Consider the following 14,389-nt stretch of genomic DNA (forward strand, 5'->3'; position numbering starts at 1 on the left):
TGTTACAAATATATATATTTAACAAGTAGTTTGAGAAAGCTTATAAATAGAACTGATAGCCTTTCCTGACTGATCTTGCTCCTGTGTTCTAATGGCAACTACTGCGGTGGCTTCCATTAGTAGATTTTCCTTTGCCATTCCATGGTGCCTGAGCTACCACATGGTATTTTCCCATAGCCATAGTATTGGAAGTAGTTATATTCCTAGATGAGAGGCAATAGTGAATAATGCTGACTTGTTAATAGCAGCTCCATATGGTGATTATGGAAGGTGCAGTACAGAAAAGTAAGTGGACTTGTCCAACACACTTGAGCATGAAGGCTGAGTATGATGCACATTGTGGGCCATCTGTTCACAACCATCACATCTTTCACTCTGTTAGATTATGAATCCCAAACCTCTCTTAACTCAATTTTTATTCCTCTTGATCCAAGGGTGGCCAAAAGCAAAACTTTCTGCAGTGTGACCTCTGTCTACTCCAGTAAATCAAACCGAATGGAATTTGGGCCTGATTCTGCTTCTTGCAATCATCTTGCACCAACCTAGAATAATATTATTGGTTTAAATTGAGTTGTCTGTGTTGAGAGTGGTATCAGACGCAGTTCTGCAGCTTCATTTCAAAACAGAGCACTGCAAGTTGGAACCTGTAGTTTCCATGGGTTTAATTATGACAGGAAAGAGGTGTATAAACCTCTGTCTTCTGGGCAATCTATCAACAGCATTCTCAGCTAAGCGAAATGTTGTTTGCCCTGTATCTAGTCTGTAATTCTGACTACATCCACAACTGCTGGGAATTCCAAGCCTTGCATCTTATCTGGAATGCCAATGAGCTCATATGAAGCTGTTAATGTCTATGTGAGCTTTTTTTATTCCTCATTACCAATGTGATAGAAAGATGATTCTTCAGCTGCTATTCTAACCTGTGGGATTTTACCCACTTAATTAACTTTCTTTCTTGTTAAAGAAGATCTTCTTTTATGCATGGGGAACTGTGTTTGAATTCTTTTTGAGGGACTCTTCTCATGCTTATATCAAAAGCACCAAGGTCCCTGAAGCTGATGGTGGTCATGGAGAGAGTGTCACTGCGGGGCCATACTTGGAAGCATCACCTCATGTTCTTTTAGTAAATTGTTGGAGAGGAGCCAAGCCTGTGGTTAGTTATATCTGAGGCACACAGTTGATCCCCTCCTGGGAGATAAAATGGAAACTGCTGACACTGGGCAGAGGATTCACTGCATGCAGAGTGCTTCATGACATACTTACAAATGCAAGTCTACCAAACGCTCATCAGCCTTTTAGTTTATTGGTGAGCTGTCTATGTAAATAAATACACACATCAAACAGCCAGCAGACACCTTTTTAGCATGCAGTGTTATGGTCTGAGATGTTGATTTCTGAGGCAGCTTATCTCAGCATCTGTCAAATTAGTGCCAAGTCCATGGCTGCATCTCTGCCGTATTTGATGTACAATGGTTTGCATCATGGTAGCTGTAAAATGTAACAAGAAATTGGATGGCTTTACATCTGTTTGGTGTTGCTCAGAATTTACAAAATGCTTAACTTAAATATTTCCCTAAGTCCTCCTGACCCCTTCTTGGTGTGCACATCCAATCTCTCATTCACTGTTAATGTTAACTGGGTTTATGCAGCCATGCATATCATTGTAGGCTGGTGGTTCTCAATCTTTTTAGACTCAATTATCCTTTGTTAGACTCAAGGTATCCCTCAGAAAATGCCAGTTCTTAGCTTTCACTCATTTTTTTACTATGGAAAAATAATAGAGCAATTCTTTAGTTGCAAAGAACTGAGAAAGACCACAGCAGGTCAAAATATTTTTGACACTCTGTACTCACTGTGGGTTTATTTTGTGAATCATGTGTAGCTGTTTGGATGCCTAACAATGCTAATATTGTGTGGCACCCTGCAGCACCTGAGAACCATTCTTGTAAATCTCACTGGAAAGGAATTGAAGGTACTCATCAGTATCCCAAGATTAACAAATGCTGAACAGGGAAATCATGCAGATAAAACTCTTACATCAGTACTGATCTAGCCTGCACGAAGACAAAGCTGGGACCTGCAAAGACTGAGGTGTATACCTCGATGATGTATTGTACATATAACTTCACTTGCATGGCATCTTGATTATACTGAAGTTTCTCCTACAAATAGTAAGGAAAGAGGAGTGTATATAGAAAGAAGCTGCACTGTGGTGTGTATCCATAGGCCTTCCCTCCTGTTTCTGTATTGGCAGCTGAATGGCGGGCAGACTATTGGAGTGTAGAGAGAGAAAGATAGTTCCCTACACATTGCCATGTTGCATTTTGATGCCGGGGAGGGCAAGGGACTAATGAGTTTGATTGATCTGCTTCCATACTGTTGACGCCTGTAGGTTTACAAGCTGTAGGACCTACTGTGATGTGTACAACTTGGCTGTGGGGGCTCAGAGTTCAGAAACCGAGTGAACAATACTGTAAGTCCAGAAGCCAAAGCCAAAGGTCACAATACTGGGTATTAGTCTGAACCCAGTATATCACGCCAGCAGTTGACTGAGATTTGTGTTCAGGGCCAGGTCAGAGATCATGAGCCAGAGAATCCAATTTGCAGGACTGGGGGTGAGGCATTGGGGTCAAAGGCAGAAATAAGGCTGGAACAAGGCTTAAGGCAGGGCAGGAGGGTCCAAGGCAGAGAGGAGACAGGAGCAAGACAGAGATTTGCATCAGAGAGACAAGCAAAGATTCAGCAGCAGAGTCAAGACAGTAGTGAGGGATTAAAGCTGGGAGGTCCAGGACAGGAGCAGGAATACAGGAGTCAGGCAAAGAGCTCCACAGCAGGGGTACTAAGAGTATTGTTGCAGGGACAAGGTCCTGAAGGGTCTTGGGTTTGTGGTCCTCATTGAACCTCCCAAGTCACCTGTCCCCCTATTATAAACCTCATAGGAGGACCCAAACTCAGCTGGAGCAAGCATGTGGCTAGTCTGCAAGTGGTGCTGCAGCCTGGATCTCTGGCTGCAGGCACCATGGATCATGGTTGAAAGCCCAGGGACTATGACACCTACATTCATTTTGGTTTGGGAAGACCAGTTTCCTCTCACTTTCCTTCCCATACCCTGCCTACTGTAGCTACATTTGAAGGCACAGAATTTGAGACAAAAACATGGTGGGGAGAAGCTACGAAGTAAATTGACCTGACATCTAGTACCTTAATCAGGGACACAGATTGAAAATGAAACTTAAGTCATGTCTGTGGTACGTAGCAGAGTAGTGATGCCCACGCTATTCTGGGTGGGTCACCTCTTGATCTGAAAGCAGTGTAGCTCTATGCTAGTGCCATACATGAGTTAATTTGCATAGGGGAGGATAGATTGGGACTGCCTCTCAATTTGGAAAGAAGACTAAGACTGGGGTGAAAGGACTGAAGAGTAGAGACTAGGACTGACTAGATGTCTAGAAAGGATGGAGGTGGAGGCAGGGGTAGCAGTATAGAAGGAACTGGAGCTTGGAGCAGGGAATAAGTGGAAGAATATCCAATGAAACCTATCCTCATCCAGAGCCAAGACTGGAAGATTCCTAATTCCCAAGGTTCCTAACTCCTGCCGTTTCTGAAACACATGTGATATGTCTTTAATTTATCTTTTGTATATAATCACATTGTATTTTACAACAATTGCAAGGGGGTATGACATGTATTATCATATAACATGAAGGGAGATAGGACACGGATGGAGAGGAATTTGGAATGTCCACAGAGCAATGGGTATTATGCTGGGCAACTCATACATGAGTAGTTCAGTATTGTGCTTCCATTTTTCATCACAAAAAACGCAGTCCATTAGCCCTCCTCTTCTTTTGATAACCAAGGGAAGAGCAATTTACATGCAGGGGTTAAAACTAAGGGGTTGTGACGGAAGAAGATAACTTCCTTGGACACTTTTTGGCTTGGTTAGGGTCCTCCACAGCTTCTGTTCTCTGAGAGGTGATGCGAGAGGCTCCTGTCTCATTCCCATTCTCATCTACTTTAACCATTACTTATATCTATTAGAGTTTGCAATAGTCTGCCAAGTGAAGCAAAGGTAATCCCATTGCTTCAATCATTCCAGCAGAGATTGGACAAAATATAGGGGAATGCAAGGAAGAATCTTTTGTTGGGTAGGAAGATTTAGGTGACCTGAGAGGCCTCATCCATCTCTAATGTTCCATGATTAGAGTTGATGGAAGGTACAAACATTCATCTCTCTCCTGCATATGCATCCCCAAAGCTCAAAATAAAATGTTAGTGACCCTAAGTATATTACAGATCCCTATTGTGTGTTACAGCGGAGCACCAGTTGAAACAGAAGCAGGCAGTGGATGGTTGTTGCCTATAAGGGCAGCACTGTTTCTGTGTAATGGAAAGGAAAGTTGTTAGTAAAAAATGTCATTGAATCATTTTTGATGACTCATGGTAGTCTGTTCGCTGGCTTTTGACACCTTCCATCTGATGATTACCAAACACTTCACAGACATGAATGCATTAAAGTATATAATACTCCCAGGCAAGTTTCCCTCTAAGGTGTGCGCATGCATGGCCATGCACAACTAAAAGTGTGGCCGTGCACAGTCTTTTCAAGGCTGCGCACCAGGAGAGGCTGGCCCAGGCTCCGCCGGCTCCCAGGAAGTGCTCCACTCCCCAGCCCTGATGCCGGCACTTTCCTAGAGCCGACAGAGCCCACACAAGCCGCCTGCTCCAGCCTCCCCCGCATGGCCTCGGGGGAGTGAGGAGGCATGTGGCATCAGGACCCGGGAGCGAAGCAGTGTCCCGGAGCCAGGAGAGCCTCATTGGGGCAGGCAGCAGCTCCTCCCCGAGGTGAGGCAGGGCAGGGATGGAGGCTGGCGCGGGTGGCTGGCATGGGCTCCTCTGGCTCCAGGGAAGTGCTCCACTCCCCAGCCCTGATGCAGGGGAGCGGAGCACTTCCCTGGAGCCGAAGCGCCTGCACCAGGCTCTGGCTCCAGCCCTGGGCCCCTGGCTCCCAGCCTCTGGCCTCCAGCTCCAGCCCCAGAGCCCCTGGCTCCCAGCCCCTGGCCTTCAGCTCCAGCACTTGGGGCCCCTGGCTCCCAGCCCCTGGCCCCCAGCTCTGGCCCCTGGCTCCTGGCCTCAGCCACGAGCTCCCAGCCCCTGGCCCCTGGTCCCAGCCCCTGGCTCCCAGCTTCCAGTTCCAGCCACCGGCCCCCAGCATCTGGCCTCAGCTCCAGCCTCTGGCCCCTGGCCCCAGCTCCCAGCCTCTGGCCCCTAGCCCTCAGCCCCCTTCAGTAAGTGTCCCACACTGGACTGAGGCAGTGCACTCACAGACTGCTGCTCCTCAGAGGGAACGTTGCTCCCAGGGCCAGGAAACCATCTCTCTTGCCTATTTGAAGGAACAGGACTTAGAATATTAATGGCATTGATTTCCAGTGGGTGGTGTCCAGAACTGCACAATGGCATGTTGTATGTGCAAAACACCAGGACTTATGCCACTGCTTACTCTTTTTCTTTAAGTAGACCAGAACTTGCAGAGGTTCATAAGCTTGGAATACATAACAGCCATAGGTGCATGAACCACTGTTGTGCAGGGATGAAGTTTGTATGTGTCTGTATGTAAAGGCACATATTCACCTGAATATATATCCCTAATTAAGTGACACAAAATCACATGGCAAGCCATTGTCACAGCCAGGAATAGAAGCTAGTCTTGCTGATGCTTAGTCCCTCTGTTCTAACCACCAGATTGCTACTGTTTTTATGAATACCAAGTGCATTGCATGGGATGGGTATATGTGTATGTTAGGGCTGTGCAAAGCTAGATAGCCAATTCAGTTCGGAGGAGATTCGGCCTGATTCGGCAACTGAATCTCCTAATCCAGATCGAATCAGGAGACCAACTAAAAGCTCAGAATTGAATTGGAAGCCTCCGAATCGACTCAGAAAAGCTTTGGCACCACTTCGGAGATTCAGCCATAGACCAAACAGGCAGCAGTCCTCACCATGCTGGACACAGCTGCCTCCAGCTGGTAAATCCATAGTGGTGGGCAGAGGAGGAAGGCAAGAGAGTGGGGGAGGGAGGGATTGGGGCTGGGACAAGCTGCCCAGCCAGGGAGTGGGGTGCGGGACTCGGGGAGGAGGGGTGCAGGGGTATGGGATGCAGGCGCAGCAGCATGTGGAGTGGGGGCTATGCTCTGCTGCCGCTTGCCCAGCTGGGGGGGTGGGCGCATGGGGACGCGGCTGTCTCCCGGTAGAAGGGGGCAAGTGGCAGCAGGATGTAGCCCCCACTCCCAGCAATACTGCACCCACATCCTGCACTTCCCTGACCCAGATGAGCAAGTGGTGGCAGCGTCCGCCCCCCTTTGCCCCTCCCTCATACCCCCCTGTGCTGGCTAGGAAACAGCGGCAGTGCTTGTTCCCCCACGCCATCTGGGCAAGCAGTGGCAGTGCCTGCCCCCACCACCCCCACATCAGCTGGGGAAGTGGCAGCAGGACAGAACCCCACTCCCAGTGCTGAAGCAAGTGAGGCAGTGCTGGGAGTATGGGCTATGCCCTGCTGCCACTTGCCCCCTTCTGCCTGGAGCAAGCCATGCTTGCATAGTGCCCCAGTCCCTCCACCCGGTTTGGGAAAATGACAGCAGGGCATAGCCCCCACTCCCAACGGTGCCATGCCCACATCAGTGCTGGGAGCGGGGGCTCTGCCCTGCTGCCGCTTGCCCAGCCGGTGGGGTGGGGCATTACTGCCTCTTTTCCAGCTGGCGCGGGTGGGCGCTGCTGCCGCTTGCCCATCCAGTGCGGGGGAGCGGGCACTGCCACTGCATGCCCAGCTGGGGCAGGAGGGTGCAGGATGCGGGCATGGCACTGCTGGAGGTAGGAGCTATGCCCTGCCGCCACTTGCCCCCTTCTGCCTTGAGTGAACCATGCCTACATCCTGCCCACCCCAGCTAGGCAAGCAGCAGCCGGGCATAGCCCCCATTCCAAGTGCTGCCATGCCTGCATCCTGCGTCTCCTTCACTCCTCTCTGAGTACCACACCTCCTGCCCCGGCTGGGCAGCTTGTCCCAACCCCAGCCCCGATCCCTCCCTCTTCTGCGCCCCTTCTCTCCCCGTTCCACCCACCACAACAGACTTACCAGCTGGAGGCAGCTGTGTCCAGCATGGTGAGGACTGCTGCCTGTTTAGTCTGTGGCCGAATCTCCGAAGCTGCAGCAAATCTTCGGATCTGGTTCAGCCAAATCGAATCAGGACAGTGTTTTGAATCTCCAAATTGAATCGCTGTCCCTCTGAACTGGCCAAATCCAAATTTGAAGCGAATACTTGCTGCTTTGTGCAGGCCTAGTGTGCATCACAAGTCAGGCTACCTGAAACTTAGGCCCTAGCCTTCAAAGTTCTGGTCTCAGATTTTTCACTTCCATTTGTTTAAATTTACAGTCTAAAGTATTCACTTCTCCAGGGAAGGGCAGGGTGTTATGAGGAGGAAGGCTGATACCAGTGTGCATGATAGAATCTAATTTGACGCGGTCTGGCGTGACAGTAGCACTTACCAGCTTGCTGAAAGCTAATGGCATTTGCATTTTGCTGCCTAGCAAAATAAACGGTGTGCTAGCTCATGGTAGCCAGCTCATGGGGAGAGCACAACAGGGAAGGAGGGATTGTTGGTACACAATGCTGTAGCACCGTCTTGGTATTTTATAGAGATTAGCTCATGTAGTTGTTAGAAAGACACTGTATTCTATCTTTTCTTCTAAGTCCTAGACGAGTTTTATATACTCTGGCTTCCTGTGAAGTGAAAGCCTCATTCCCCAAAGTTGGATGCGCAGTCAGGCTATAGAGAAGGCATTTGGGATGCTGGAGCTGTTTTAGTCAGAGGAGAGCAGAGAAGCAAGGTGAAAAGGGAAAGTGAGAGAAGAAGAAACTCTGTAAACATGAAATAGGCCCTTGTTGTGCCAGCTTTATATCTGAATCCCATCTGGCAGTGGGAATGAAATCTAGCCACAGTGCTGGTTCATAGAGGAGGACAGATACATGGTTGTTGTGTACAACATGTGCTCTTCCTCGCTCTCTGACCAAGGGGGAAGTGACAGGATCCGAGGTGACTTACCTCTCTACCTCCTGCCTCCCAAAAGGCCCTTGACTGACAGATGGGTCAGTGACTCTACAGTAATTTTCTGAGCACAGTGTTATCCTATGGTAAATGTGAGTTAGCCCTCATCCCAGTGAAAATGATGTGAACTGTCCTGAATTTACTATGTGGTAAGAGCGTGCATGCAGGCAGTTACCGTGGAGTAGCAGACACAGTGTGAATTCACACCATCTCTTGCCTTCCCATAGCTTCTTTGAATGCTCATATCGCAGGCCTTTTTCCTCTCCATATCGCAGGCCTTTTTCCTCTCCAGCTTCCTGATAACTGTGTCACTATGCTCTAGTGGGTGCATCTACACATGCTATTAAGGTGATGTGATGAACTTCACTGCAGTTCATGCTGGTGCCAGCTGCTCCTGGGCACAGAGTCTGCATGTGCACTCTGGACTGTAGCAGTTTCAGCTGGGGCAGAGCAGCCCTGGGGCTGACAATGGATCTGCGGGTTCAGCCCCAGGCTCTTGGTCGTGGCTTCAGATGCTGGAGGGGCTGGCTGGGGCAAAAGGGCAGCCCCTGCACTTTAGCACCCTGGTGCCTCTGTTACCATCTACAGTAAGTAATCCACTGTAAGATAGTACTGTCCCAATCCATATTACGGTGCCTTCATACCAGGATACATGTAGATGGTGATACTTTACTGTGGAGCTATTTAGTCAACTCTGCAGGAAAGCATGCATGTAGATGCACCCAGTGTGTCTAAAATATGGCTGCTTAAATCATTTTCCCCTGCAATTTGACCATAGAACTCTCTTTCTCAGTAGCCCCATTCACAACTGCATTAAGTTAAACTTCTCATCCTCACCTTTCAGGTGACTGGTTCAGCCTACTATTTAGATCTAATCACATCCACCTTTCTTTCCTTTCACTCCACTAGAAGTGCCTCTTTCCATTCTGGCCCGAGGCACAAAGGTCAGGGAAGGGAATTCACCAGCCAGGCAACTCCTTATAACAGGGGTGAGCAATTATTTTGGCTGGAGGGCCACTTAATGCGTTTTAGTGACCTGTCAAGGGCTACATCTGTCTCTTTTTCCCTCCTTCTAGAACCCAGCCGGAGCTGTAGTTTGCTATGAGCCCCAGCACTCAGATGTTGACCAGATGAGGACTTCCAGTGCAGTGGGAAATGGCAGCATCAGCTGTAGGCACAGCCATCAGGTTTCAGCGCCCCAAAGCAAAACCTGCTGGTGGTGTCCACAGCTGACACCACCACTGCCTGCCTGGCACAGCAGAAGCTCCTGCCTGGGCCCACAGCTGATGGCACTGGCAGGTTCTGATTCTAAGCTCCAGGTGGGAGCTACTGCTGCACCAGGAGGGCACTGGCATCAGTTGTGGATGCTGTGGGGGGCGGGACGGGTTCTGCGCCAAGGCTCCTGAACCCACTGACGGTGTCGACAGCTGATGCCACTAGCTGCCTTCCCGCTACAGCTGAAACCCCTGCCCAGGTCTATAGCTGATGCTGCTGGGAGGAAGCGGGCCCACCTGGTGCAGTGCAAACAGATTTGCCTGCCCACCTGGCACCATGTAGCAGCCAGAGCTGGCACTGCTGGCCACCCATGGACCATATCCAGTGAGCTGCCACCCATGGACCAGATCAAATCTGTTGACAGGCTGCATCCAGCCCATGAGCCCACCCCTGCCTTATAACCTGGTTGGTGGATGCTATCCCTTTAGAGCAGCAGTAGTGAATTCAGAGCAACTTGCTTTGCTTCATACCTCGCTTGGGAGATTCCTCCTTCTCATCAAGTTTCAGACCATGTTGTGACCAGCTACTTGGGCTTGGCCTTGGTGAGGGGAGTAGGGAAGGGGATTATCCCAAGAGGGAATTTGCTGGATTTATTCCAGAGGAAGTTTTGTATTTTCATTGTGTCATATAGATGTGTAAGGATATTCTAACCTGCACCTGCATAAGCAGAAGTGACTAAGTGAAGGCTGCAGTCTGCTAGCTCTTGATAGTATGGCATGCAGTTCTGGTATTTTGTTGTTTATGTTGTTCTATTTGTTCCTGATAGGTCAGCCCTCCTGGACACACCATCGGGGTGCTGAGGATCCTGGCTGAGGATCCTGACTGATGCATGTTTACCTTGACCTGACTTCTGGAAAAGAACAATTGCTGCTCTGAAAGTTTGCTAGTACTGAGGTAAATGAGGTAGATGACATATCTGACCCTGCGGGCTCTGAGATCAGGCTTTGGGTGGCTGTTAACTACACCATTTGGGGATGAGGTTTTCTCTGGAGTGGCTGCATTTCTGATTCCTACCATACCTGTTGGGGAAGATTTGCATTCATAGATTCATAGATGCTAGGGTGAGAAGGGACCTCAAAGGATCATTGAATCTGACCCTCTGCCAGTGACAGGAAAAAGTGCTGGGATCATGTGACCCCAGCCAGGTGCCTGTCCAGTCTCCTCTTGAAGACCCCCAAGGTAGAGGAGAGCACCATCTCCCTTGGAAGCTCATTCCAGATTCTGGTGGCCCTAACCGTGTAGAGTTCTTTCTGATGTCTAACCTAAACCTACTCTCCATCAGCTTGTGGCCATTGTTTCTGGTTATTCCAAAGGGTAAACAGAGCATCCTCCTATTCCCTGCTCTCCCCCTGTCCGTCCTCCTTCCCCCCCACCCCCGGGTGAATTTGTATACCGCCACAAGATCCCCCCTCAGTCGTCTCTTGCGGAGGCTGAAAAGTTCCAGGTCCCTCAGCCTTTTCTCATAAGGCCTTCCCTACAGGCCTCTAACCATATGAGTGGCCCTCCACCAGACCCTCTCAAGGTTGTCCACATCCTTCTTGAATTGCAGTGCTCAGAATTGGACACAGTACTCTAGCTGTGACCTGACCACTGCTGCATAGAGGGGGAGCATCCCCTCCCTCGACCTGCTCATGATGCACCTACTAATGCATGACAAAGTGCAGTTAGCTCTGCTAATTACTTTGTGACATTGATGACTCGTATTGATCTTGGAGTTGACAATGGTGCCAAGATCTCTTCCTGCTGCTGTGCTGCTGAAAAGGTCATCCCCCAGCCTATAGCTGTGCTGGTGATTCCCTCGCCCTAGGTGCAGCACCTTGCACTTGTCCTTGTTGAACTGCATCCTATTGTTCTCTGCCCACTTCTCTAACCAGCAGATGAATTTTGTTTTAAAGAGGATTGAAGTTTTGGGGAGATCAAAATTGTTCATGAATTTAAGTGACCTTGGGCATATATTTTTTAGTGGAAAAAGAATGGGGAAAAAATCCAGAAAGTCTAAATATTGCATTTTAATACCGATGAAACAAAATGTTTTGTGTTTTTCCCCCCATTTCAAACCATGTTTTTTTTAAATAGATGTAAATCTAAAAGAGCATTTAAAAAGAGTCCAAACACAAATAAAGTATTTCACTTCAGGTGGGATGAAATATTTCAGGTTGATTGACTCAAATTACTGTTACATTTCCTTCCAATATTTGTTTGTCTGCTTGGCCTCAAGAACCATCACTTGCATAACTCTCATTGTGCTGAATCAAGGAAACTGGAGCTACAAGACAGGGGAGGGGCGTAGTTCCCTAGTTTCCAGCTAATGCAACATTGCTCCCTGCAGTATTCTCCCTAGCCTTGTTTTAAATTATGGGATTTCCCCTGTTTCCCTGAGGAGACTAGTCCAAAGTCTAATAGAATCAATCTGCTTATTTCCCTCTTAACCCCTGACCGTGGCAGGCACAATTAGTTGTTGGTGATGGGAGGGTTTGGGTTTTTTGTGTTGTGAAGGCTGCTTGTGCACACAGCTCCTTGTTTAAAATCACCACAGGGTTGCATTGCGTGTCTCGTCTAGCAGGTAAGTTTACAGTTTTGCGTATGTGAAAGACCACAAACTTACCTGCTGTCTGTCAGATATTGTGTGTCTGCCCATAGCCACTGGTCCACCTAAACTACTGTGCTCTGTGCCACAAGCCTTTCAGAGTTCTGCTCAGTAATATGAGAGCTTTGTCACCTACCTTTGTTTATGGCATAGAAAGGCAGAGAATAATGTAGTCAGACACCAGGAGGGACACCATCAAGGAAGAGAAATATGTTTTCTCACACTGCAAACTGGTTGGGCCAGTTTTGTCTCTGAAGCTGAAACACTTCTTGACTCCATTTAGAAGCTAACATCATCTGTTTTGACATTGTTGAAGGATCTCCCTGTGTCTCCCCCCTTCCCCAGTACAGTGGCCTTTCTTAGACGAATGAAGTCAGTGGCCTCTTTCAGTGTAGAAACCTGGAAACCTAAATATAATCCTATTTTGGTTTATCCAAAAAGGACCGAGGAAGAATCATTTTCTGAAGTCCTCCCCAGGTTTTCAGACAGTCAAACAAAGGAGGGGACTTGCCTTTGGAAAACAGTTCCAATGGTAGGGAGGTTTTGCCTGCTTGTCAGTCCCCATTTTCCCTTTCCTAATTCTATCTTTTATCCTTTGGGTCCCTTTTTCTGTGCATGAGGGGAGAACGGTCCTTTCTCTCCATGGAAGAACAGCAACATTTTACTCTTTGTAAGCCTGGGAGCATCTGGGCCAGATTGGTCAATAGCTTGATCAATCACACACTTTCAGAAGCTCCTGGGGACTGGGAGGATAGGGCCTGTCTGCATGGGAACACTGTTGTGAGATAAGTGGTGGTATGAGTTTAAAGTGCTGTGGCTATTCTGCAGTAGTTCCCCTGGTGAGCACACTCATTCTGATTCTGAACTAGGATTGCCTTTTCAGATTTTAGGTTAATCCATCAGTAGGGTAACTAAATGGGCCATGTGAGGCACCAGTTCTGGCAGCACTCTACGTAGACTCCTGGCAGCCCCAGGCAAACCTTTAGTATCGGGCCCCCCTTTGCCAAAGATAATGATAATAATAATTTTCAAATTACCATTTTTGGGTCCCCTTTCTGTCTGGGCCCCGGGCAGCCACCTGGTTCGCCTGTGCCTGTGTCTGGCTCTGAACTCTGGGAATTGACTTGGAGGGGCACAAAAATATCACCTGCTGCTGTTGCTGGCCTGGTGCCACTGGTAGAAGCCCGGCTGCTGCCATAGCCCTGTGTGCCGTCACTACCAAGGGCAAAAAAAAATGCCCAGCTGTGTCTCTGTAATCCACTTCCATTTAAAAGCACATTTTTAGTGTGAATCAGGCATGTCCTCATTTTGAAAAATATGGTATAGTTATCATACTGAGCTGTTTTTTCCATGTAGCAAAACCTAAGCATTTAAATAGTGATTTCAAAATGATATATAGACCAAGTCAATTTAATAAATTCTGTGAAATTTTACTGTACTTATCAGAACAGCATTTCTTAAGCCTGAGGGATAGAGTTACATGGATTTAGTATGTTTGGAAAGGAAGAAGCTTTGTCTGTTAAGCCCAAAGCCAAATTACCCATTGTTTTTAAATGCTGTAATCACTTATAATTTCTCTTCAGCTGTTTTTTCAGTGGTCTGCTGCTTCATGTCTATTTGTAGTACATTTTAAAGGAGGAGAAAGTGGTGACTGAAGCAAGGTGTAATGATCCATAGAGCTTTACAACATCTGCAGCTGGCATTTTCCGTTTCTGCTTTCCTTGACAGACTCAACTCCACCAGGGGTTTCAGCTACCCTGGGAAGAAGAATTGGGTAGTAGATGTCACATGTACTCTCAGACACACTCTCTCTCTCATACATTTATCTTTGTGCTGGCTTTTAAAAGGACTGCATTAGAGTTGATGTTGTGGAGTACAAGTCACACTTCAAATTAAGATCCTGGGGATAGTCCTTTCAAAAGCCGCATTTCTCAAGCTGGGAGCTATTGACCTCTTTCAGTGCAGACACACAACCAAAAGGAAATGGGGGATGAGCGCCGGCAGGGAATTTTTTGTTTTTACTTCAACTCTCAGGCTGAGCTATTGTTTGAGCTTCCACACAGGGCTCTGCTTACCAACAGGAAAGGAAGCATTACACTAAGTTCTTTTAGAAAGTTGATATTTACTGTCAACTTCTCTTTATGATATTTGTTCTGCTTTTGTGCATGAAATATATGGACAAGAGGAATCAAAGTGGATTGTGCCGTGCATATACCTGCCTTGGTATATGCTGTGGATTTCATCTAGATGCTCTAGTTGCAGTTTACTAGATCACACTAAGTGAAGCAAATACTAAAACTCAGCTGCAGTGTTAGGGGCAAAAGTCATCAGTAGGGATCCTGGTTTTCCCTGATAAAAAATCACAGATTCTCTGATTAGAAGCTCAAAAAATGAAACACCGCTACACACACACACACACACACACAC

The 14,389-nt window shown here is 47.8% G+C and overlaps 1 protein-coding gene across 4 annotated transcripts in view; it reads left to right on the plus strand.

Moving 5' to 3' along the window:
* TSPAN18 (tetraspanin 18) overlaps positions 1–14,389 on the plus strand; it is a 199,695-nt gene that overhangs the window by 93,962 nt on the left and 91,344 nt on the right. Inside the window, exon 2 of one of the 4 annotated variants that reach the window (XM_019551263.1) lies at positions 10,147–10,269. The exons of the other annotated variants lie outside the window; for them this stretch is intronic. The gene's annotated coding sequence lies outside the window, so the exon portion shown is untranslated. The remainder of the gene's footprint in view (positions 1–10,146; positions 10,270–14,389) is intronic. 4 annotated transcript variants of the gene reach the window in all.

Source organism: Crocodylus porosus, unplaced genomic scaffold (assembly GCF_001723895.1).
Source record: "Crocodylus porosus isolate Cpor-Errol unplaced genomic scaffold, CroPor_comp1, whole genome shotgun sequence".
Taxonomy (NCBI): Eukaryota; Metazoa; Chordata; order Crocodylia; family Crocodylidae; genus Crocodylus; species Crocodylus porosus.